The 24,863-nt window shown below is 43.6% G+C and overlaps 1 non-coding gene across 7 annotated transcripts in view; it reads left to right on the plus strand.

The window, feature by feature from the left end:
• The window catches only part of LOC124173581, a 289,573-nt gene that overhangs the window by 123,122 nt on the left and 141,588 nt on the right, over positions 1 to 24,863 (plus strand). For 3 of the 7 annotated variants that reach the window (XR_006868619.1, XR_006868618.1, XR_006868620.1), the window contains exon 7: positions 23,046 to 23,546. The exons of 3 other annotated variants lie outside the window; for them this stretch is intronic. This is a non-coding gene — a transcript (uncharacterized LOC124173581). Of the gene's footprint in view, positions 1 to 19,573; positions 20,105 to 23,045; positions 23,547 to 24,863 lie in introns of those variants that run through there. One more of the 7 variants, XR_006868662.1, reaches the window with a different exon arrangement.

The following is a 24,863-nucleotide window of genomic DNA, read 5'->3' on the forward strand; positions in this document are numbered from 1 at the left end:
GGGGTCGAAATTCGGAAGGAGTAAAATTTGCGCACTTGTCTTCCGTCGAGTAAAAAAACCGAGTGCGCCGCTGTTGTGAACTAACTCGATTTTTTGGATGACTCGATGTTCGAAGTACAGTACTGCGTTTGGGGTACTTCCCGAGCAGGTAAAAATCTGAAACCGGTGTCGTTCGTTCGGGGAAGGTGCTCGAAAGGTAATTGCGTCGGGAAATGGTGTGAAAAAAAATTATTTCAGGAGATTTAGAAGGGGAGATATAAATACCTTCATAAGGTGACCGCTGAAGACGTAAAAGTCGCCTCCGGCGGGTTGCGGTTGGCGTGAAAAATACATGTCCGAGTGATTTTGGGAGAGGAGAATACCGGCCGTAATGCCTCAAATGTGAATTCGGTATGCGAGGAGCGGTTGTTTGGATTAAGGTCGTCGAAATTTTTTGTAAACGATATGTGGTTGGAGGCTGACATCACTCGGTGAGAGTGAATGGGGGGGGGGGACGACTTTTTGCCGGTATGGCTACAGAATTTTTGGAAATTCCTGGCTCCTGGGACCGTGGCATGCTGTCGTCCTCGGCCGGGCGGGGAAGGGCGGAGGGGGGGGGGGGGGGGAAGAGGGGCGGAAGGCCTGGAGGTGAGGCGACATTCCTGGGAGGCATTTTTCTCTTCCCCTCTGCCGCCGCAATTCATGTGTGATTTTGCAAAATTATGTTTGGCGTAGATTATCTTAAATGCGGGAAGGCGTTATTTGGATGAAGTGTATAATATTTGATTGGTATTTGTCAACTTACAGGCCACAGCAGCCCCATGAAAACTACTGAAATCGAAAGGATAATGAAACCGTCATTTCAGTGTTGATATTAAAGATTATCCTCTCAGAAAAATGATGCTCTGTTTGAAAATAATGAAATTACAAGTTTAACGTGAGCTGCCGCGAAATAAATTCAAAATATTGTGAAAAAAACATGCGTGCTTGAAGCATCGATCGTGTGCTGAAAAAAAAACTCTTTGATTCGGGTTAGCGGTGACCTATGAAATTCGTGGAAAATGGTAAATTTTGGAAAAAAAATAATAATGCAGTACTGGTTCCCTTCTCGTAACTCCAAACTCTAAGGCGTTCATAAGCTATAACATCGAGACAGAAATGTAATTCTTATCTTTGTCAACACCATACAACGTGTGTGTACGACAATCACTTGGTTTCAGATTTTTAATATTACAAATGTACACTAAATTCCTGCCCTGAGTTTAACTCCGAAATGCCACGCCGAGCAGTCGAGATGACGGAAAAAGCCGTTTATTTAACACAAAGTGGCCACCAAGCAATGTTTTACGTGTTATTTCACATCAACACACATTCCAGAACAAGATACTCAGCAATTCGGATTTTTAAATACCATGTTATTCGGGAAATCCGTGTAAAACTTTGTAGTTGAGTCGTGGACGTGAAAGAGTGTTAACGGTGACATTTGAAAATTTTTTCCGACCTTAAAAGTACGTGCTGGATGCATGAAATTCATTCCGAATACGTGTAATGTGGTGCTCTTTCGGAATCCGAAAGAAAATTGGAGACTTTCGCCTTACTTCTTGAATTATAAATGAAAGACGCGTTGAAATGCCCAAAATAGTGGTTCCGACGACCATTGAATAATTTTTAAAAATAGGAAGGATGCGTGCTGGAGAGTCAATATTCATAGGACATGAGCGTATAGTAATGATAATTGCGAATTTAAAAGAAACTGAACGAAAATCGGCCTAGTGGGAGGGGAAAAAAATGGAAAGTGACGTTTCCAAGTGTCCCAAAGAAAAGTGGGGGGGGGGTAATGTTTAAAAAATTCACCGTGGCCAGAGTTTTGCAGATATTTGAAAAATACCAACGGGGTCGTGTTTCGCAGGCATGTAACTAAAGCTTTTGTGAAAACGGGGTCGAAATTCGGAAGGAGTAAAATTTGCGCACTTGTCTTCCGTCGAGTAAAAAAACCGAGTGCGCCGCTGTTGTGAACTTACTCGATTTTTTGGATGACTCGATGTTCGAAGTACAGTACTGCGTTTGGGGTACTTCCCGAGCAGGTAAAAATCTGAAACCGGTGTCGTTCGTTCGGGGAAGGTGCTGGAAAGGGAATTGCGTCGAGAAATGGTGTGAAAAAAAATTATTTCAGGAGATTTAGAAGGGGAGATATAATAACCTTCATAAGGTGACCGCTGAAGTCGCAAAAGTCGCCTCCGGCGGGTTGCGGTTGGCGTGAAAAATACATGTCCGAGTGATTTTGGGAGAGGAGAATTCCGGCCGTAATGCCTCAAATGTGAATTCGGTATGCGAGGAGCGGTTGTTTGGATTAAGGTCGTCGAAATTTTTTGTAAACGATATGTGGTTGGAGGCTGACATCACTCGGTGAGAGTGAATGGGGGGGGGGACGACTTTTTGCCGGTATGGCTACAGAATTTTTGGAAATTCCTGGCTCCTGGGACCGTGGCATGCTGTCGTCCTCGGCCGGGCGGGGAAGGGCGGAGGGGGGGGGGGGGGGGAAGAGGGGCGGAAGGCCTGGAGGTGAGGCGACATTCCTGGGAGGCATTTTTCTCTTCCCCTCTGCCGCCGCAATTCATGTGTGATTTTGCAAAATTATGTTTGGCGTAGATTATCTTAAATGCGGGAAGGCGTTATTTGGATGAAGTGTATAATATTTGATTGGTATTTGTCAACTTACAGGCCACAGCAGCCCCATGAAAACTACTGAAATCGAAAGGATAATGAAACCGTCATTTCAGTGTTGATATTAAAGATTATCCTCTCAGAAAAATGATGCTCTGTTTGAAAATAATGAAATTACAAGTTTAACGTGAGCTGCCGCGAAATAAATTCAAAATATTGTGAAAAAAACATGCGTGCTTGAAGCATCGATCGTGTGCTGAAAAAAAAACTCTTTGATTCGGGTTAGCGGTGACCTATGAAATTCGTGGAAAATGGTAAATTTTGGAAAAAAAATAATAATGCAGTACTGGTTCCCTTCTCGTAACTCCAAACTCTAAGGCGTTCATAAGCTATAACATCGAGACAGAAATGTAATTCTTATCTTTGTCAACACCATACAACGTGTGTGTACGACAATCACTTGGTTTCAGATTTTTAATATTACAAATGTACACTAAATTCCTGCCCTGAGTTTAACTCCGAAATGCCACGCCGAGCAGTCGAGATGACGGAAAAAGCCGTTTATTTAACACAAAGTGGCCACCAAGCAATGTTTTACGTGTTATTTCACATCAACACACATTCCAGAACAAGATACTCAGCAATTCGGATTTTTAAATACCATGTTATTCGGGAAATCCGTGTAAAACTTTGTAGTTGAGTCGTGGACGTGAAAGAGTGTTAACGGTGACATTTGAAAATTTTTTCCGACCTTAAAAGTACGTGCTGGATGCATGAAATTCATTCCGAATACGTGTAATGTGGTGCTCTTTCGGAATCCGAAAGAAAATTGGAGACTTTCGCCTTACTTCTTGAATTATAAATGAAAGACGCGTTGAAATGCCCAAAATAGTGGTTCCGACGACCATTGAATAATTTTTAAAAATAGGAAGGATGCGTGCTGGAGAGTCAATATTCATAGGACATGAGCGTATAGTAATGATAATTGCGAATTTAAAAGAAACTGAACGAAAATCGGCCTAGTGGGAGGGGAAAAAAATGGAAAGTGACGTTTCCAAGTGTCCCAAAGAAAAGTGGGGGGGGGTAATGTTTAAAAAATTCACCGTGGCCAGAGTTTTGCAGATATTTGAAAAATACCAACGGGGTCGTGTTCCGCAGGCATGTAACTAAAGCTTTTGTGAAAACGGGGTCGAAATTCGGAAGGAGTAAAATTTGCGCACTTGTCTTCCGTCGAGTAAAAAAACCGAGTGCGCCGCTGTTGTGAACTAACTCGATTTTTTGGATGACTCGATGTTCGAAGTACAGTACTGCGTTTGGGGTACTTCCCGAGCAGGTAAAAATCTGAAACCGGTGTCGTTCGTTCGGGGAAGGTGCTCGAAAGGTAATTGCGTCGGGAAATGGTGTGAAAAAAAATTATTTCAGGAGATTTAGAAGGGGAGATATAAATACCTTCATAAGGTGACCGCTGAAGACGTAAAAGTCGCCTCCGGCGGGTTGCGGTTGGCGTGAAAAATACATGTCCGAGTGATTTTGGGAGAGGAGAATACCGGCCGTAATGCCTCAAATGTGAATTCGGTATGCGAGGAGCGGTTGTTTGGATTAAGGTCGTCGAAATTTTTTGTAAACGATATGTGGTTGGAGGCTGACATCACTCGGTGAGAGTGAATGGGGGAGGGGACGACTTTTTGCCGGTATGGCTACAGAATTTTTGGAAATTCCCGGCTCCTGGGACCGTGGGATGCTGTCGTCCTCGGCCGGGCGGGGAAGGGCGGAGGGGGGGAGGAAGAGGGGCGGAAGGCCTGGAGGTGAGGTGACATTCCTGGGAGGCATTTTTCTCTTCCCCTCTGCCGCCGCAATTCATGTGTGATTTTGCAAAATTATGTTTGGCGTAGATTATCTTAAATGCGGGAAGGCGTTATTTGGATGAAGTGTATAATATTTGATTGGTATTTGTCAACTTACAGGCCACAGCAGCCCCATGAAAACTACTGAAATCGAAAGGATAATGAAACCGTCATTTCAGTGTTGATATTAAAGATTATCCTCTCAGAAAAATGATGCTCTGTTTGAAAATAATGAAATTACAAGTTTAACGTGAGTTTAAGTAAGTGAAGTAACGTGAGAACGATAGAATCTCCTCGTAATATATTGCCATCAATGGCACTGTTTTCATCATCTTATCTTCTCTTATCGCTCGTTCCATCAATACCTTCAATCTCCTCTGTATCTCATGTAGAAGCTGCCACTCGTAACCCACCATGTCCTGCACTTCATACCTCCTCGTAACATATTGCCATCTAAAGCACTGTTTGCATCATTCCATCTTCTCTTAGCTCGATATTTCAAATTCCGCTGTGGACGTCCACGGCGAGCGACTGCGAAAAGGCTCCCCCGCGCCATCTATCGGCGGAATCCGAATAACTACTCGATCACTCTTGCAGCGGTAGCCGTCGTGAGAAGACGACGCGAATAATTAATATCAGTTATAATTATTGCATGTTTATCAGCGGTTACTGACATAACGCCGGTTCTATAGTGTTCTTCGTCAGGCGTCGTTGGTTATTCTTAACGTTCCTTTCGTGGGAATGTAATTCCTTTTGTGCTATTTCATTTTTTGTTGGCAGCGGAATAACGTAAATAATTAGGGCAGGGACAACGTTTCATGGTAAGCTGTGATAACTTAACATGTGAATTTAGAAGGGAAGTGTTAGCATAACGAAGCCCAAGGTATGTTATCGGACGTAAAAGAGGAATTAATTTTGAAACGTCAAAGGCAAACTCACAAACATTTCCCAGATTGTACTGCCCCTTTCAGTAATTGCTTTGCTACAACATTTCCTTCGCCAAACGAATATCAGTGGCATCCGTACTTGAAATATTGGTTTAAAATCCCTAGGAAATCGTCGAAATCCACGTAAGACTGCATAATGAGGTACGTTTTGGTTGATATTTTGAGCTACAAGAGTACTCTATATTCCAATTATGCAAATGTTCACTACATTGTGCTTGAATCATGGCTTAATTAACGATATTATTTGCGAATTTAAGGCGAGGATTTGGTCGTTCGGTTTGCCTTTGTTGTCGAGAACATTAATAGTTCACGACAATTGACAATCGATGGTTCATTAGGTATGGCAAGGATTCTCATATTGCCGCTGCGTTGCGAATAATTATCCCAATTGCTTTCCCACGGGCGATTCCAAATTCCCAACTGAGATGCGCTTAGTGGACTGCTGGAGGTTCCCCCCGCACCATCTAGCGGCGGATTCTGTAGATCGCTCTTGCTGCGGCAGCTGTCGTGAGAAGACGTCGCGAGTAATTAATGTCAGTGATAATTGTTGCATGTTAACAGCGGTAACTGACATAACGCCGGTTCTGTAGTGTTCTTCGTGACGATCAGCAAACGTGAGGAAAGGAGTGAAAGTGTCTGTGTCGCTGGATGCATAGGAAAAGTTATTGAAATGTACGGCAATAAGTGTGTTGACAACAGCGATGGCGATTGTGATCCACAGCCGAAGAGCCGAGTAAGTACGCTATTACTTATTTTCACACTCTTCACATTCATATTCGTTGTCTGTGTTATTCCTTGGCTTTCTCTTTTGCGTAGAAAAGTAAACTGTGATGTGATTAATACACTGTTTGACGGTTGATTGATCCCAGGGTGTAATTGTGCATCGTAAGAAAACAGAAATTAGTCGTGGCGTCCTTAATTGTAACAAGTTGAGTGAATCGTGGCATAATTTAAAAGTGTTTGCCATTGAATGTGCTAAGACGTTGATGGTTTCCCCTTGCACTATGTATCTTAGGCAAAGTGCGTTGTTAAAAATGTTGACGAAAGAGTTGAAGGAAGAATATTTTTCGCGAATGTTTCCCTTAGCAACTGATTGTTTGGTGTCACAAAATTAACTACGGTAAAGTTTAATTGAAGTGTTAACGGTGTTACATCGTGGTTGTTTACTCTGCATATGTGAAGTCATGTACATTGGCAGATCCGGATTAATAATAAGTGTAATGCTATGTATTTGGACCGCTGTTGTGAAAGCAGTTAGCGATGTTAAATAGTGCACATCGCATTTCCACTGTCAGACGGCGTTGATTATTGTTAAATTTCCTTTCGTCCGAATATAATTCCTTGTGTGATATTTCATAACTTCTTGGCAGCGAAACTTCATAATTAATTAGGGCAACGATAACATTCCATGGTAATGCTGTGTTAAGTTGACATGTGACTTGAAAAGCGTAGTGTTAGCATCACGGAGGCCGAAAGAATTTTATCGGATATAGAAAAGGAATTAATTGTAAAACGTAAAATCACAAACGTTTCCTCAGACTCGTGAAATTGGAGACCAGCAAAACGCCATTGTCATATGATTGAATGGAAACCGTGAAATGTTGTAAGTAGCGGCACTCATACGCAAGTTTATTTGTGATTTTGCAAAATTATGTCCAGCGTTGGTTATCGGAAATGTGTGAACGCATTATGCAAAGCGTCGAAGACTATTTTAAGTCCTCCACACACATTTTCGCACCACGCATGTGTTATGATTTTCGGGAAAAAATGTAAACTGTGCTCTTGCAATGCGTTACTGATTGTTACGAGGTAACCGTAGGGGCTCGAAACTGAAATAGCTTTCGCCATGGGTGATAATTACTCGATTTCATTACATCAAACTTTTTTATCGCTGGTCTTTCCTGGGAAAGGGAATGAGAAATGTGATTGTTGACGTGCTAATTATCCTTAGCAACCGGGTGTTTGCTGGTTTCATTGCTGTTGTTTTCAATTGTTTCGACAAGTACGAACGCTGAAGTTGTTGCACCGATTTGCGTGTGGGAAGTGTTCCACTACTAATTGCTTGCATTGAAAAATTCTTATTGTTGCGAATTTAGTATCGATAGTAAGTATCGTACGTTTGCGTTTCATTGTCTTTGATAGGACGTCGTGCGTTTGATGAGTAACTGTTACAATAAATCTGTAATTGAATTGATGTAATGAATCGTTCACGAAACAACTCCGCGATTAATATATTTCTCGAATGCATCTGCAAGCTTTGTCCGTTTAACCGATTGCAAGCGTGCCATTACAACGTAAACGAGACATAATGAAAGAAAGAAATTGCGTCCTTCATGTTCCGGGAGCACAATTTTATCCATCGCATGACACGCAAGTTCGGACGACAGCATTTTGTTTTGCTTTTCTCCAGGCTCGACACCCCCGATACCGGCTGCCTAGTCAGTGTGCGTGTCGAGACTTGCAGGAACTCAATTCGTATGGGAGTGGAAGTGGTCCGCTAGTTATGCACGCGAAAATGAAATGCGATACGCCGAGCGACGCTCGGTGGTCGGCAGTTAATAGCATTGCCCGGATTTAATTTCCTTCAGTCAAAATTAACATTCACCAACGATGAGAAATGAGAGAAATGTGCAGGTTTACAATGATGTGTTCATGGATTGAATTTATAAGTGATTTTACGTGCGAAACGGACGCAAGCTTTGCGTCTTCGGACGAAAAGGCTATGTGCCATTGCTGTCATTAATAGTAATCGTTCGAGACAGTCAAGATCCGAGGACTCGACAGCGGATGCATTGGCATTGTTGACCTCGGTCGTAAACAATAGCCGGGGTGCGCTCTCCCTCGGGGGAATCGAACTTTCAAACTTGTGTTTGCACGCGCCCGGCGAGGCAGGCACCGGACTGCGGAGTGGCCTCCCCCGCACCATCTAGCGGCAGCGCGTCTTACTTTTTGAGCACTCACGATGCAATACTTGTCCCGGGAGGCGGATGACGAGATAATATTATTACTTTGTTGCAAGTTTGTCAGTGACAGCTGACATTACGTCGTTTGTATCTTCCATCTTTTGACGCTACACACGTGTAAGAAAAGGAATGATGAATGATCCGCAGGTATAATAGCCGATCCCGTTAATGAAGGGAATCGCACGTAGCAGGGTTTTAATTACTGCGCAGTGAATTAATTTTCGTTCCAAGGAAATCTAACAGGAGAATAGTAATCGTTGAAAGCATTTCACAAATTGACCTTCGTCTTTATTAAAAGAATTTTTCTCGACATATTCTGGCAATGCATAGGTAGTGGTAGCTGAGTTAAAATATTTTTTAAAGAGTTCAAGAATAAAAATTCGATCGAAATTATGTTAGGTATGCATTTAATTTTAAAAATGGATTCGCTGGAAATGGAGCATTATGGAATGCGGACAGGAAAAGCAGTTCTCTCAAGGAATACATTCGAGAAATGTATTGTTCGGCGATACATTATTTTATTTAAGTTCTGGGCTTGACTGTTTTAAGCGCGGTTTCTCTACGAATGACATAACGAATGTAACAACTTAGGAACAGAAATATGTTATCCAAGAGTGGTGAATTAAAAGAGTTGTATCGATCGTTCGTGGAACAATATATTTTCCGCTGTAATCACCAACGTTTCGTTGATGAGATGTAATTTACTTTACTTACGGAATTCACTCGAGCGAAATGATTTCTTTCAGTATGTACGATGTAAGTAACTTGCGCGAAGAATACGGAAGAAATGGAATGGACTGCACAAAGGCAGTGCTCTGCGCGATAAAGTTAAGTTAAATGGAAAAACTGAAGGTGCGTGTTTCAATAGTTTCAGTTGAAGGAAGTGGGAGTACTGCCATTTCACGTGAAAGAAAATGCAACGCACATCGTTCAACGCATGAATGTGGTGAATATCTTGTAATTCGTTCTCATAAGGATTCAACGTGGTATGGCCGTTGGCGAAGATATGTATGGCTTTTGAAGAATTTTATTCTCATTCGGTGATTAGATTCGATAGTTCACTATCTGACTTTGTAACAATTTGGATTTAAATGTCATACAGGAATGAAATTGAGCATCAACGGCGCATAAAAAATTTCCATTTCAAAAGCATCAGTTTCGGAAATGGATCTGTAAGAGTTAGTTTTCAGAAATGTTGCAGTTTCGGAAAGGAAGACAGCGGAAGCGCGGACCTTCCGTGACAAAGTAGAGGCTTTCGAAGATGGATTACAATGTGAAGCCAACGTGGAATATGGAGTGCAGCTGAAAAAGGTGGAATGAGGGAGAAACGGTTTGACGGTAAGAGAAACTGTCCCACCAGTTTTCTGAGTGGCAAAGTGCCCTTGGTTGCAAATGGGTCATTACAAGGAAATGACGTTAACGATCGTCTCGTGCGGCTGCATCAATCTGGAATCGGCAGCATGGAAAAAATGGTTGCGAAAGTTCAGAATTTAGATTTTTTATCTGAGTAAACTATCGGTCATGGTATCGATATCGATACGTAGCCATGCAATAAGGTGGATATTCTATCGATAAAATTGAGAATCGATACTTTCCATAGTCAAAGTATCGAATTAATCGATCTCGAAAACTCTGAAAAAAATTCTGCGAATATTGCGATTTTAAGTTTTTTTCCTGAGAAAAGTATCGATATAAGAATCGATTTCGATGCCTTTCGATACTAAAGACTGGCGGTACCTTTAGATAATATCTAAAAATCGATTCGATCGGTGCTCGAAATATCGATTTTTCGATAACAAATGTTGGACATTGAAAGAGGCATTTTTGCGAAAGTGTCGACTTTGGAATTTATTTTCTAGCCATGCATACATGAAATTGTCGATTTGAATAAACAATAATAAAGAACAACGGTAGGTGTACACATTTCAGTCGACAAACGGTACCTTTGTCGTTTGCAACATCGATATTTTTGATCCGTAATAGCGTACCTATGACACAAAAGTGCTGACTTTGGACACCATTTTTGGTAAAAGTATCGATATCGAGATCGATATTCGAGCATATCGATACAATTTGATTCAATGTATATTCGATAGAATCCATTTCGATAACAATCGAAGCGGGGAACATCGAGTTTCGCCCCTTCGAAAAGTGCACGTAATATTCATTCTTGCCTCAATTATGGGCAAAGTATCGATGTTCTCATCGATACTCTGTGTCGGTGGCGAGTTTTAATACACTCTGCCGATACTCTATTGGTCAAAACATCTGAATTCGCAATTTGAATTTTTCGATAATTATCGGCCATAGCATCGATATTTTGGGCTCGAGAGAATCGAAATTGCTAGAAAACGTCGATTCTCGATACTTTCGATACTTTGGCACGGGTTTGGATCGTCAGTCATCGAAACGACGTTCACCCCACCAATGACGTCATCACTCCGAAAGCAGTCGTAAAAGCCGCCAACGAAGCGGAATCGACGGAAGAGCACGAAGGCGATTCGAAATCGACGGGGCGAGTGAAAATCGATAACCGTAAGTGATAATCGGACCACTTTCCGAACGGAAGTTTAAGCAATGGCAAATAATATCCTGCACTTTCTATGGTCCCGAAAAGGACCTTTGTCATTCGATGATGCTGCAGCTGCCAGATGTAATGGGCTGCTGCCGCGATGGAAATCTAACCACCGAATCCGTACAGGGTGCGTCCCTGGCGCTTGAGGGCGTACACGACGTCCATGGCGGTCACGGTCTTCCTCTTGGCGTGTTCGGTGTAGGTGACGGCGTCACGGATCACGTTCTCCAGGAACACCTCGAGCACACCGCGGGTCTCCTCGTAGATGAGTCCGGAGATACGCTTGACTCCTCCACGGCGGGCCAAACGGCGAATGGCCGGCTTGGTGATGCCCTGGATGTTGTCGCGAAGAACCTTGCGATGACGCTTGGCGCCTCCTTTCCCCAAGCCTTTTCCTCCCTTGCCTCGTCCGGTCATGTCGCTGCTGTCTCGGTGAGAGAATCGTGGTTGCGCTACGTTCTGCTTTCTTTTTATAACGTCTTTCGACGGTCTCGCACTCTCAGCCAATCACATTTCGGCACATGTAAGAGTCTACACACTCGTGCCAATATATTGGGTCGAGAAATCGGCCGCTTCAGTTACTTTCCCGACAGGAAAATGGCACGTACCAAGCAGACAGCCCGTAAGTCGACCGCCCCCAGGAAGCAGCTGGCCACCGAGGCCGCTCGCAAGAGGCCACCGGTGGAGTGAAGAAGCCCCACAGGTACCGTGGCCCTCCGAGAGATCAGCAGGAGATGATACCAGAAGAGCACTCTGATCCGCAAGCTGCCCTTCCAGCGTCCGTGAGATCGCCCAGGACTTGAAGACCGACCTCCGCTTCCAGAGCTCCGCCGTCATGGCTCTGCAGGAGGCGTCCGAGGCCTACCTCGTGGGTCTTTTCGAGGACACCAACCTGTGCGCCATCCACGCCGAGCGCGTCACCATCGTGCACCAAAGGACATCCTGCTGGCACGCCGTATCCGCGGAGAGCGCGCTTAGATCGTCGTCGCTGTCGACTTCTCGTCGGCACAAAAACAAAAGTCCTTTTCAGGACTAGACGTCATACGGACGATTGTTTCCCATTGCTTTCATCGACGAGAATGAAATAATATTTCGTAAAGAAAAGCTGAAAGAGAATGAAAAAATAATAAAGTTGTAATTAATGATAATTATAATTAACTAATGAAAAATATTTGAAATGAATACTGGAAGGTACGAATAAAACTTATGAAAAGATGTTTTTTTTGCAGATGGAGTGCTTGTTTCCTGACGGAAAATGCTGTCTTTACAGAATGGCAATTTAAATTTCGTAAGTAACGAAAATTATATTTTAATTCCGGAGAATTATTGAAAAATGGCGATTTTTCGATGGAAAACAATCGAAAAACGTGTTCGAGTGCGACTTCGGGAACGCTCTTATGGGATTTCCCGGGTAAAAAAATGCGATCGGAAATACTGGAGATATCGCAGAGATCTTCTGGAATTTAAACGATTGGCGTATCAGAGTCGCTCACGAACCGGAAGGAAGCGAAACAAAAGAGAATCGAGCGATTTATGACGTCACGAGCAAATCGCGGCCAAGCGGGTACCCTTTCCCATGTAAAATTTTTGACTCGGAAAGAGACGAGATATCGCTCTGATCTTCGGGAATCGAAACGATGACGTCACAAGAGTCGCCCGTGGACTTGTGGGAAGGGAAACAAACGAGAAACGGCGGAATTACGAGGTCGCGAGCAAATCCGGGGTGCTTGTATAGGGAATCCCATGTTAAAATTTCTGAAAAAAAAAATTCGAGATATCGCTCTGATCTTCTGGAATGGAAACGATTACGTCGTTAGAATCCATTGGGGACACGTGATTGGCTAATCGGACGGTAAACGAGCGAATGGGAGCGACGCGAGCAAATCCACCATGCTCAATGGGGTTTCCCGTGTTAAAGTGGCGAGAAAAAAAATCGAGATATCGCTCTGATCTTCCGGAATGGAAACGATTGCTGCGTTAGAATCCATTCGAGACTTGTGGGAACGAAATCGGACGGTATCGGAGCGAATGGGAGCGATTCGAGCAAATTCCGCATGTTGCAATGGGTAAATTGCATGTGGGTGCGATGCGGGTTGCGTCGACTGCCCCTGCGAGGTGACGGAAATTCGGGGGGGAATTTTTTTCGACCCCCCGGTGTGAAGATGTCGGCGTTATCAGTGGCGGATATCGTGTGGGGGTTGTTCGTGGACGTCCGCGTAATTTATGCGCACTGCCCTGCCACCGGGAGGGGTTTAAAAGGCGCATTTTTACGCCCAATTTCGCGCAAAACCTCCATCATCGAGTCGTGGTGATTCGTGTAATTTTCCCGTGTGGTCCACGTTCACTGGGTGGACGCGTGACGTGCGTGCGTGTTCCAGGAAAATATTCTCCGCGTCTCGGGATGCGTCGGAACGTGAAAAATCGATGGGAAAGGAACGGCGAAATTAGTGGCGGAAACCTTTGAAATTCACTCGAAATTAGAAGAATGCGTTCGGTCGTCGTGAAAAAATTCAGGAAAGCGTGGAATATATTGTTCTTTACGAATGCGTAAAGAAAATGGGAAGAAAAGGTAGCGAAAGTGCATCAAAAAATGAAAAACCTCGAAAAGAGTCGGTGAAATTTAGTACGCGTCGACCTATGAAATTCGTGGAAAATTAGTAAATTCCATCCTATGGGCACAGAATCGAGCAGTAATGTGTATCCGTACTCGTAGTAAAAGGAAATGGAACGAGATATCCCGAAAGATTTGAGGTAACGGAGGTAAAAATATTAGAAACTTGAAAAAAATGTGAAGAAAATGTTTCGCCTTCACTTTCGAAAATCGTGGAAAATATGTAGATGAGGTCTGGAGAGAACGAAATTAATGGCTGAAACGTACGATGTTGTGTTATTTGCGAAAATGGAAAAGATTCTGCGTCAGAGTGTACCGTTGAGGAGTAAAAAAATGAAAACCATCGAAAAAAATTCGTCGCCACGTTTCGGGAGGACTTTGGAAATTCGTGGAAAATTATAAGATGCAGTCGGACGTGGTCGTAATTAAGCAGGAAAATGAATATTAACATGCGGAACGTTAATTTTAAAAATTCGAAGCGAATGCGATCGTTCACGGCGCGTTAAATGGAAAAGTTGGGTGAAAAAAAGTTTGCCGAAGTGGTAGGGGCGACTTTCGAAAATTTTTTGGGCGACTGAAATACGTGATGAAGACGTGAAATTCACAGCGAAAGCACGGAATGCGATGATGTGTCGAGAGCTGGAAGGATATCGGAGAGGTTCGCAATGGTTCCGGAGTAATTGGGGGAAGACGCGTGAAAAAGGTGCTTGGAGCGGTTTTTCCGACCTTTGAATGATTTTTAAAAATATAAAGTATGCATGCTGGAGAGCCAGGAACGTCTCGCGACGAGCACCTGCGGTCGAGATGTTCCCTGCCTCGCGGCCCCCTGCCCTTCACCCTCTTTGGCCGCACGGAGTGTGCTGGAGTGGAAGCGGTCCGCTCCCTTGGAACGCCGAAATGAAATGCAAATGGCGGGCGGAGGAAAGACACTTCACTGCCAGGTGGTCATTACCGAGGCGGTCGCGTTCCGATTTCAACGATACTGTGTCTGACGAATGGATTATTGACGGATGTTCCGTGCTTCGCGTCGTTGGAAATATAGTACATTGTTGTAAGTGACAACATTTGTTCTCCGCATTTCACGACTATCGACCGCGGATGAGTGGACGAATCGTTCGTCACGGAGAGCGTTCACATATTTGCGCCGAGTCGCAATCCGGGATAGAATTCCCACCGAGAGACGACATTTTAAATTCCGCTCTGGGCGTCCACGGCGAGCGACTGCGAAGAGCCCCCCCGCGCCATCTGTCGGCGGCAGATTGTACTCCGGCAGTGCTCGCGTCGCAGGACGAGACGCGGGTAATTGTTTATTACTCCGTAGCAACATTTTATGTGTCACCGTTAGAACGCCTCGTTCCTTGTGAAAGCGTGCATTGTAAATGCGAGTGTTAGTGTGGAAGCGTGTCGAAGGAGAGTGATGAAATGCATTGGCGACGGCGATTGCAATCGAAGCGTGTTTGTCGTCCGACTCTGTTCCGTTAAATTTCGCGAAATCTTTTAGATACGTGAGCGCAGAATCGAAGAATATTCTACCAGCCGCAGGAAATAGCACGAACTGAGCCCGCGGTCGACAGCCGTCGTTAAAGTTGCATGGCAACGGACGGTTTAGACCGACGCCGGGTAAATATTTGAAGGAGAGGAATGATTAATGAGCGTCTCGCCTGCAGAATACAAATGAATAGTGCAATAATCGGAGCTGTAATTGATTATGAAAAACATGTCCATCGTGGCTTTCAAAGATATTATCCCCACACGCATTGTCAATCGCGGTCGGTTCGGTAATGTCTCGGTGTTGTAATTCGCTCGTTTCGGTAGAGAACTCCCTCCATTTATTCCTCGGATAAAATATTTCTTTCGCTGAATATCGTGGAGAAGTGAGCTTCGCGTAGCATTGCCGAAAACATTTTTGACGAGCACCACTCGGTAGGCATGCTCTATTGGACGTGTCAGAACTCCTCCCAGCAAACATTGACGATTCAATTGTCCACGAAAAGAACCCGCGGAATCAGCAGTGAAGGAAAACTTAACGCCTTGCTTCGAACGACCAGCGTCATAAAATTTCCCGTGTGTGATTTTCCCGTGACTTCCAATTTGCTTCACCACCATTTAATTCTGTTTCCTACTTGCCAGTCAATGCCGGGCCGAGACATCATGTTGTACGATCGTACTTTCTGTGATTCCTGATAATATCAATACTTCACATTTGATGAGTCGACGGTTCGTTCGTTATGGCAAGGATTACCGCTGCGTGGCGAATAATTATCCCGCAGTGCACTCCCACGGGCGATTATAAGTTTCCTACCGTGAGTCGCACGAGCAGTGCACTGCGGAGAGGACACCATCTAGCGGCGGAATGCGGGTAACTACTTCGTGCGGTGGCCGCCGTGAGAAGACGAAGCGAATGATTCACGTTCATCAGCGGGTTACCGAAATGACGCCGGTTCTGTCGTGGTCTTTGTGACGCTTTCGTTAATATTCATCTCTTCGAATCGATCTCAGTCGTGCCTCGTCGATTCCGTAAACCGGGCGTTTAAATGTCTTCGACAGCCCGCCGACAGTGTGCTTCGTAGGACGTCGTGCGTTCGATGATAAACCGTTCCAATAAATCTGTCCCGTCCTTCGCGGGCTTTGCGTCCTTCGAAGGAAAGGCTTCGTGCCATCGCCGTCATTAGTAGTAATCTTTCACGGCAATTGAGATCCGAGGACTCGACAGTGCGTGGATTGGAATTTTTGATCTCGGTCGTAATCGATTCGCTCTCCCTCGGGGAAATGGAACTTTCAAATTTTGAGCGAGTACGCGCCCGGCGAGGCAGTCGCCGACCAGCGGAGCAGGCCCCCCCGCACCATCTGGCGGCAGCGCGTGTTACTCCTCGAGCACTCGCGATGCGATGCTCGTCCCGGGAAGGTCGAGATTAATTATTACTTTGCTGCGAGTTCGTCGGCGACCGCTGACATTACTTCGTTCGTATCGAAGTCGTCGACGAAGGGACGAATACCACGCTGTGAATTCATTTCCGTTTCCCTCGAATGCGGATGCGCGAATTCTTGGGAAACATTCGACGGGGTGACGTTCATCTTTCCGAACAGAATTTTTCTCGGCATATTCTGGGCACGCATCGCTCGTGGTCGGTGATCGAAAATATTTTTTAATCGGTCGGAGAATAAAAATTACGCCCGGTGTTTTCGGGCCCTACGTGGTTTAACTTGGGTGATCGAACGAGAACCGGTGAATCGTACGCGGTGTGGCCGTCGGCGAGCACGCGACCGAATCCTTGAAAAGTTAGTCGTCACGATCGTGGCGACTCGAGGATAGAATTTCTCCGCGAGTGCGTTCGCATTCCTTTCCGTTGGATGGTCACCGGTTTCCGACAGCGGTCCCGTGATGCAATAATCGATTCCGTCGTCTCTCGTAGTCCGTCTTTGAAAATGTGCCGTTGAAAAATGTCTGGCGTCGCATTTGCACCGTTCGAATCCCGTACGCGTTCCGACCGGACCAAGTAGTTCGCCCTCGGCGGCGTTGGTATCTGCTCGCCGCGGAGGTACGTTCGGGGGTCTCGAGCGAGGAGGGAAGGAAGCCATCTGGCGGCGGCGGAGCGATGCTCGTCGCGGAAAAATATTCGCTATGAATGGAGATTTTAATCGCGGCGGAAGCGCGGAATTGAATATTTCGCGAGGGAGTCGAGTGATGCTTTAAAAAATTTTTTGCGGAGAATCCCGCTGCGCGCAAAAGTGAGGAACGCGTGTATAGTGGACGGGGAACGAGTGACGCGGGCCGCGGAGAGGAAATTCGTGGCTCGGTGACCGGGGTTCGTGAGATAAAAATTTTTTTCTGGGACCGGTACGTTTCGCGAGGAACTTCGGAGTGTCGGGGAGACCGCGGATGTGGAGTGATGGGTCGCGAGAAAAATGCGTGACTGGGTGATCGTGGCGCGGGAAGCTCCGGCCCTCGTTTCCACCGTAAGGATCTGAGGCCGTCGGGGACGGCGACGGAGGCGAGGGAAAGGATTGGTGTCGGAGGCGAGGTTAGCTCTCACGAGTCTCTGCGCGCTGGAAATAAAGACCTCCCCTGGTTCGTAATCGTGCGTTCAGACTCTCGAAAGAGGGTCAGCGCCGGCGGATGGAACGAAGCCGCCGGGGCTTTTGGGAACCCGCTCCTTCGGGCTGGACTCCGAGGCGTCTCCGGCGCCTCGGAACAGCCCCCGGGGCTTCCGACCTGGAGTTGGACTCTGGGTCTCCCTCGCGAGGGAGAAGGAAGTCCCCGGGGGCTTTTCGGGTGGTTTTCCGCTTCCGAGCGGAATGACCGGCCCGTCGCGCAGACGGCGGGCCGGTCGAACTGAAAATGCTTCGTCCCGGACGCTCAAAAAAATTTCTGGACTTAGAATAATTTTCGCCGGCCCCCCCCCCCCCCCCCCCGCCCCCCTCCCGCGCGGCGCAGCCGCGCCGAAAAATTTTTTTGAGAAAAAAATTTGAAAGGTTTTCGGGTGGTTTTAGGGGACGTCGGTGTGTCTCGCATCTGGAACGCGCGTCTGTCGTGGCGACCGCCGTTCGCGAATTTTCGAATTTCTTCGAGATTCGGGTGCCGTGTCGGAGGCGCGGTCGCGATCGTGCGCGTCGCGGCATCGGACGTCGAAAAAAAATATAAAAAAATGTGGGATATTTTTTCTCCGCGACGTTTCGACCTCGGTATCGATTCGATACCGCGGGAGTATCGACCGCGGTCACTTTCGATAGGTTCGACTTTGTAAATTTTTCCCGAGGAGAATATCGATCGTGGATTCGATTTCGACGGTATTCCGTGCCGCGGAATGGTGTTTTCGTGGGATGGTACCGCGGACGATGGAATGCGCGATCGGATCTCGGATTTATTCGATGTCGAAGGTGGAAACATTGCAATTTCTTCCCGGGGCGATCGCCGTCCGTGGAGCCGATTGAAATGGGAAAATGCGTTCGCGATTCTCTTCGAGAAACGCTCGGGACGAGGTTTCGGCACGTCACCGAATGCGTGCCCGCATCGCGAAACTGCCGACTTCGTACGCGTTTTTCGGGAGAAACGTCGATGCAGAGACGGGTATTGGAGCGCGTCGATCCGATCGACTCGCAGGTGTATTCGATGGAAACCGTTTCGTACGGGATCGAAGCGGGGAACGTCGAATTTTGCCCCCTCGAAAAGCGTACCCGACGACCGTTCTGGTGGCGAGTTTGAATTCTGCGCGCGTTCGGTCTGGCGCGAGTAGTTGGGCTGCGGTGGCGCTGACGATCGCGAAATGCTTGAAATGGTCGCCGAAGAACGAAGGCGTCGCTCGCACGAAGGTCTCGGGAAACGATAACGTCGTGAAAATAAAAGAAAAAATACCATTCAAAAGAACGACCGACTCCGAGATTCGAACCCGGGACTCTGGGACCGCAGCCTGGCTGAGGAAAACATGGCGTGACATATTAACGTTGCAATGACTTTTTATACAACTTTTAATTGGAATAATCGAATGGAATTTTGAAGATACCTTAGAAATTCATTCAAGTGATGGAATACGCTTTTCCTTTCACGTCCATCGCATGCGAAAACGGCCTCGGGGCCCTCGACGTGCCGTGACCGTTATCCCATAAGAAGAGCATTGCAGATTGTTTTTCTTTTAATTTAAAAAAATATTTTTAACGGCCTCGATGCTTTCTTAACACCACAGAGTCAAAGGTTGGAGAATTTTTAAATACCATTCCGCTTCATCGTAGACATTTCGTTACCTTTCCGAAGTACTTTCTCTCCTCCAAAGCATGCATTTTCAACGTTCGACCAACAATGACTCTTTGCCGTGGCAACCACACCACAAAAACCTCTATTAGTGAGCGGGTAAAGAACGCGGTGCACTCACCGAGGAGGAATTCGTATGAATACTCTGTATAACGCGGTATTATTTGAAGGAATCGTACCGAGAAAATAACGTCTCGTAGACAGCTGATTGATGCGACGTCCGAGAGGTGGTGCCCCCAGTGGCGACTACGGAACTATCTGCTACAGGCGAGCTTGGAGCATCAGGCAATTAGCCCACGACAAGATAATTACTATTAATTTGCTGCATTTACTCTCCGCAGAGGATGTATCGTGTGATCCTCTATATTTCCTCGTGTGCAACAAATTTCCACACTTACTGTGTCGTGTGCATTGCAGAAAATTCGTCCGAGTGAAGCGTTCTTGTGATCGGTGCATTTTGAAGTTTTTCTGTGAAAGTCTTAAAGTAATGCGTGTGACCGTGAAGTTAAGCAGTGCGCAAGCGATTACACCATCGAGTTTTAAATGCATGTGTACACCAGAGTTTATTATTAATGTAGTGAAGTTGCATGTTAAGAAATATTGCGTTGCATCATACGGCCACACACTCAACCCTGGGTTCCCAGAATAGCATGTTGACATGAATACAACTTATGGGATATTTTTCAAACTATTCATTCTGTGCCTACGAGACTCCACAATAATGTTCCTTTTAATGTTACCTACGTTTCGATACGTCTCCCGTCCAAATCCCTCGGTAATTATGGCTTAAACGAATAATTTTCAGTAAGGCGATTGACATTTGATTTTTTGAGCCACGGAATGTAACAAATTTATTAAACCGTGGAGTCCTTCGCACTGACACTCGTCACGAATAATTGCCTAAACTTTCTTATCGTTTAAATACCGATTCCATCGAAATCCACTGGTTTTTACTGTTTATATGACATAATGTTGATTTTGAAAATTCGGCCTTTGGTAACTGTCAGGAAAAAATATGAGATATTTCTCGAACTATTCCTCTTTTGGCTACGAAACTCCACAAAATTGTTCTTTTTAATATTACCTACGTTTTCAAACGTCCCCCGTCAATATCCCTCGGTAATAATGGCTTAAACAAATAATTTTCAGTATGACAGCTGTCATTTCATTTTGTCATATTCATATTGTAATATTTTTTTCAAACCATTGAATAAATCGCACTGACACTAGTCACGAATAATTGCCTTAACTTTCTCATCGTTTTAAAATCGGTCCCATCAAAATCCACTGGTTTTTACTGTTTATATGAAATAATGTTGATTTTAAAAATTCAGCCTATGCTAACTATCAGGCACATAATATGGGATATTTTTCAAACTATTCCTACTGTGCCTACGAGACTCCACAATAGTCTTTGTTTTAATGTTACCTACGATTTGAAACGTCACCCGTCAAAATCCAACGATAATCATGGTTTTTAGATATAATTTTGAGTATGAAAATGGAAAAATGATATACTCAGTATCAGATTGTAACACATTTTTAAAACTGTTAACTCTGTTGCACAGACACTAATCACGAATATTTGTCTCAATTTTCTTAACGTTTTAAAACCGTCCCCATCAAAATCCACTGGTTTTTACCGTTTATATGACATAATGTTGTTATCGAAAATTCAGCCTATGCTAACTATCAGGCACATAATATGGGATATTTTTCAAACTATTCCTACTGTGCCTACGAGACTCCACAATAGTCTTTGTTTTAATGTTACCTACGATTTGAAACGTCACCCGTCAAAATCCAACGATAATCATGGTTTTTAGATATAATTTTGAGTATGAAAATGGAAAAATGATATACTCAGTATCAGATTGTAACACATTTTTAAAACTGTTAACTCTGTGTCACTGACACTAATCACGAATATTTGTCTCAATTTTCTTAACGTTTTAAAACCGTGACCATCAAAATCCACTGGTTTTTACCGTTTACATGACATAATGTTGTTATCGAAAATTCAGCCTATGCTAAATGTCAGGCACATAATGTGGGATATTTTTCAAACTATTCCTACTGTGCCTACGAGACTCCACAATAATGTTTGTTTTAATGTTACCTACGATTTGAAACGTCACGAGTCAAAATCCAACGATAATCATGGTTTTTAGAAATAATTTTGAGTATGAAGATGGAAAAATGATATACTCAGTATCAGATTGTAACACATTTTTAAAACTATTAACTCTGTTGCACAGACACTAATCACGAATATTTGTCTCAATTTTCTTAACGTTTTAAAACCGTCCCCATCAAAATCCACTGGTTTTTACCGTTTATATGACATAATGTTGTTATCGAAAATTCAGCCTATGCTAACTATGCTAACTATTCAGCCTATGCTAACCTAAAATGTAGTTCTTTAAGTATGGGATTTTCCCTCGACAAAAGGTAAGTACATTACATTTACTTGAGTTATGCTTCAATGAATTGTTATCACTCCAGTCAGCAAGAGAGGTTAAACAACTCTGAAGAACCAACGACCTTCAGATACTAGCCTGTCAAGTTCCTTCTCAACCTTTCCTTTGAATGAAATAGGAACTTGCCGTGGCTCGCAAAAAATTGGTTTCACACCCTCTTTTAATGCCGATTGTATTTTCCACATTAAAATGTGATCACATAATAATGATTAGCCGATACGAAAACAAATAACCGCCACGTCATTTTCTCATACCCTCGACTAACAGCTGATTTCACAAATGAGATTTTCAATGCGTATCATATGTACATCCACGGTTTACTATGATTTTTAAAAGTAAATGAAGCGAGTATTTATAATTGCGAGTCAATATTCCGTTAAATACAGAAAAATATATGAAATATCTAATGTTTACGGAAATTGCTACCCAAGTTTTTCATACTAGGTTGGGCGGAGCTTGGCAAGACTCCCATTGCGAAAAAAAATATTACAACGCTTCATTTGGAATACGGTCTCGTTGCAATGATGACCCGCAGAATAGCATGTGCTATTTATTGCGACTCATGTACAGAATAAGAGCCCAAAAGCATTGTCTTGTGGTGGCTAGGATATAGTCTGCTGAAAGTAAGGAATTCGGCATCGTCTTGTTTCTCGTTCGGGGCCCGAACGTCGCTTGTTTTTCCCGTCAGCTGTCGGATTACCGGGGTCAAAAAAGCAGCCGTTCTCATATCACGGGATTAATACATTTTCGTTCCAATTTGTGGATTATTCGGCTATCCCGATCGATTCGACGTAACTTTCAATTTTTACGAATGACGAATTTAGGCATCATATCCCTGTGTTGTCGAGGTTATCAAAATAATGAAAGCAGTACTTCCAAGAGCAGGCACCTTTTGCGAAGTTACGTCTCCGGGAAAATTTTCGGTGGTACAAAATCTCTGTAACGAGTGTTAAATAAATGCCTTTGATGTTAACTGCAGATTACGTGTTATGATTGCATTTCTACACTGGAGTTTATTACTGATGTAGTCGAGTTATCGTGTTGCCTGTTCTACGACCGGCAAATGTGATTGCATGATATCGTTCGTTAAGAGATGATGTGTTTTTGATTAATTTCGAATTAGCTACGTCTTCTGTTCATGGGGATGGATCGGTGGTTTGAAGTGGTGTCGATATATTTTGAATGTGCAATGGAAGTTGGCGGGAATACGTGCTTTTATTATTGTCAATTTTTCAGGTTGAACTGTGATGAGCCGATCGCCGCCGACAACCTGTAAATATACCCTTGGGAAACAGAAATGCATTTCAACTGTTGAATGGCTGTTGGGTAATTTTAAGAAAGCAAGTGACGGTCTTACGAGGAATCCTGCCCGAGTCTTAGAAGTGAAGTTTTGTTGTGATCGGTGCATTTTGAAGTTTTTCTGTGAAAGTATTAAAGAAATGCGTGTGACCGTGAAGTGAGCGGTGTGCAAGTGATTAAATGATCAAGTTTTAAATGCATGTGTACAACAGTGCTTATTATTAGTGTAGTTTAGTTGCATGTTAAGAAATATTGTGTTGCATCATACAGCCACATACTCCACAGTGGGTTCCCAGATTTGCATGTTGACACGATGACAACTTTGTGAACATTTATGGGATATTTTTCAAACTATTCATTCTGTGGCTACCAAACTCCACAAAAATGTTCGTGTAAACGTTACCTACGTTTTGAATTGTCTCCCGTCCAAATCCCTCGGTAATTATGGCTTAAACAAATAATTTTCTGTATGACACATGTAATGTTATTTTTTCACCGGCAGATTGTAACATATTAATTAAACCATAAATTCAATCGCACTGACACTCGTCACGAACAATTGCCTAATTTCTCCTATTCTTTTAAAACTTGTCCCACTAAAATCCGATGCTTCTAACGGTTTATAAGATATAATGTTTATATTGGAAAATCAACCTTTTGAAAATATCAGTCACTTGAAATAGGATATTTTTGAAATTACTAACTCTAGGGTTACGAAACTCTTCAATAACGTTTGTATAATTATTATCTACGTTTTAAAGCGTCTCCCATCAAGATCCCACGGCAACTATGGTTTTCATGAATAATTTTGAGTTTGACATTTGGAATTTCAGTTTCTCAGCCACTGAGTGTAACATATTAATTAAACCATTAATTCAATCGCACTGACACTCGTCACGAACAATTGCCTTATTTCTTCTGTTCTTTTAAAACTTGTCCCACTAAAATCCGATGCTTCTAACGGTTTGTAAGATGTAATGTTTACATTGGAAATTACACCTTTTGAAAATATCAGTCACTTGAAATAGGATATTTTTGAAATTACTAACTCTAGGGTTACAAAACTCTTTAATAACGTTTGTATAATTATTATCTACGTTTTAAAGCGTCTCCCATCAAAATCCCACGGTAACTATGGTTTTTATGAATAACATTGTGTTTGACTCTACGAATTTCATGTTGACAGACAGGGATTGCAACATATTAATTAAACCATTAATTCAATCGCACTGACACTCGTCACGAACAATTGCCTTATTTCTCCTATTCTTTTAAAACTAGTCCCATCAAAATCGGTTGGTTTTTACTGTTCATAAGATATAATGTTTATATTGGAAAATCAACCTTTGCAAAATATCAGTCACTTGAAATGGGATATTTTTGAAATTACTAAATCTAGGGTTACGAAACTCTACAATAACGTGGGCATTATTATTGTCTTCCTTTTAAAGCGTCTCCCATCAAAATCCCACGTTAACTATGGTTTTTATGAATAACATTGTGTTTGACTCTACGAATTTCATGTTGAAAGACAGGGATTGCAACATATTAATTAAACCATTAATTCAATCGCACTGACACTCGTCACGAACAATTGCCTTATTTCTCCTATTCTTTTAAAACTAGTCCCATCAAAATCCGTTGGTTTTTACTGTTCATAAGATATAATGTTTATATTGGAAAATCAACCTTTGCAAAATATCAGTCACTTGAAATGGGATATTTTTGAAATTACTAACTCTAGGGTTACAAACT

Source organism: Ischnura elegans, unplaced genomic scaffold, assembly GCF_921293095.1.
Source record: "Ischnura elegans unplaced genomic scaffold, ioIscEleg1.1, whole genome shotgun sequence".
Lineage (NCBI taxonomy): Eukaryota > Metazoa > Arthropoda > Insecta > Odonata > Coenagrionidae > Ischnura > Ischnura elegans.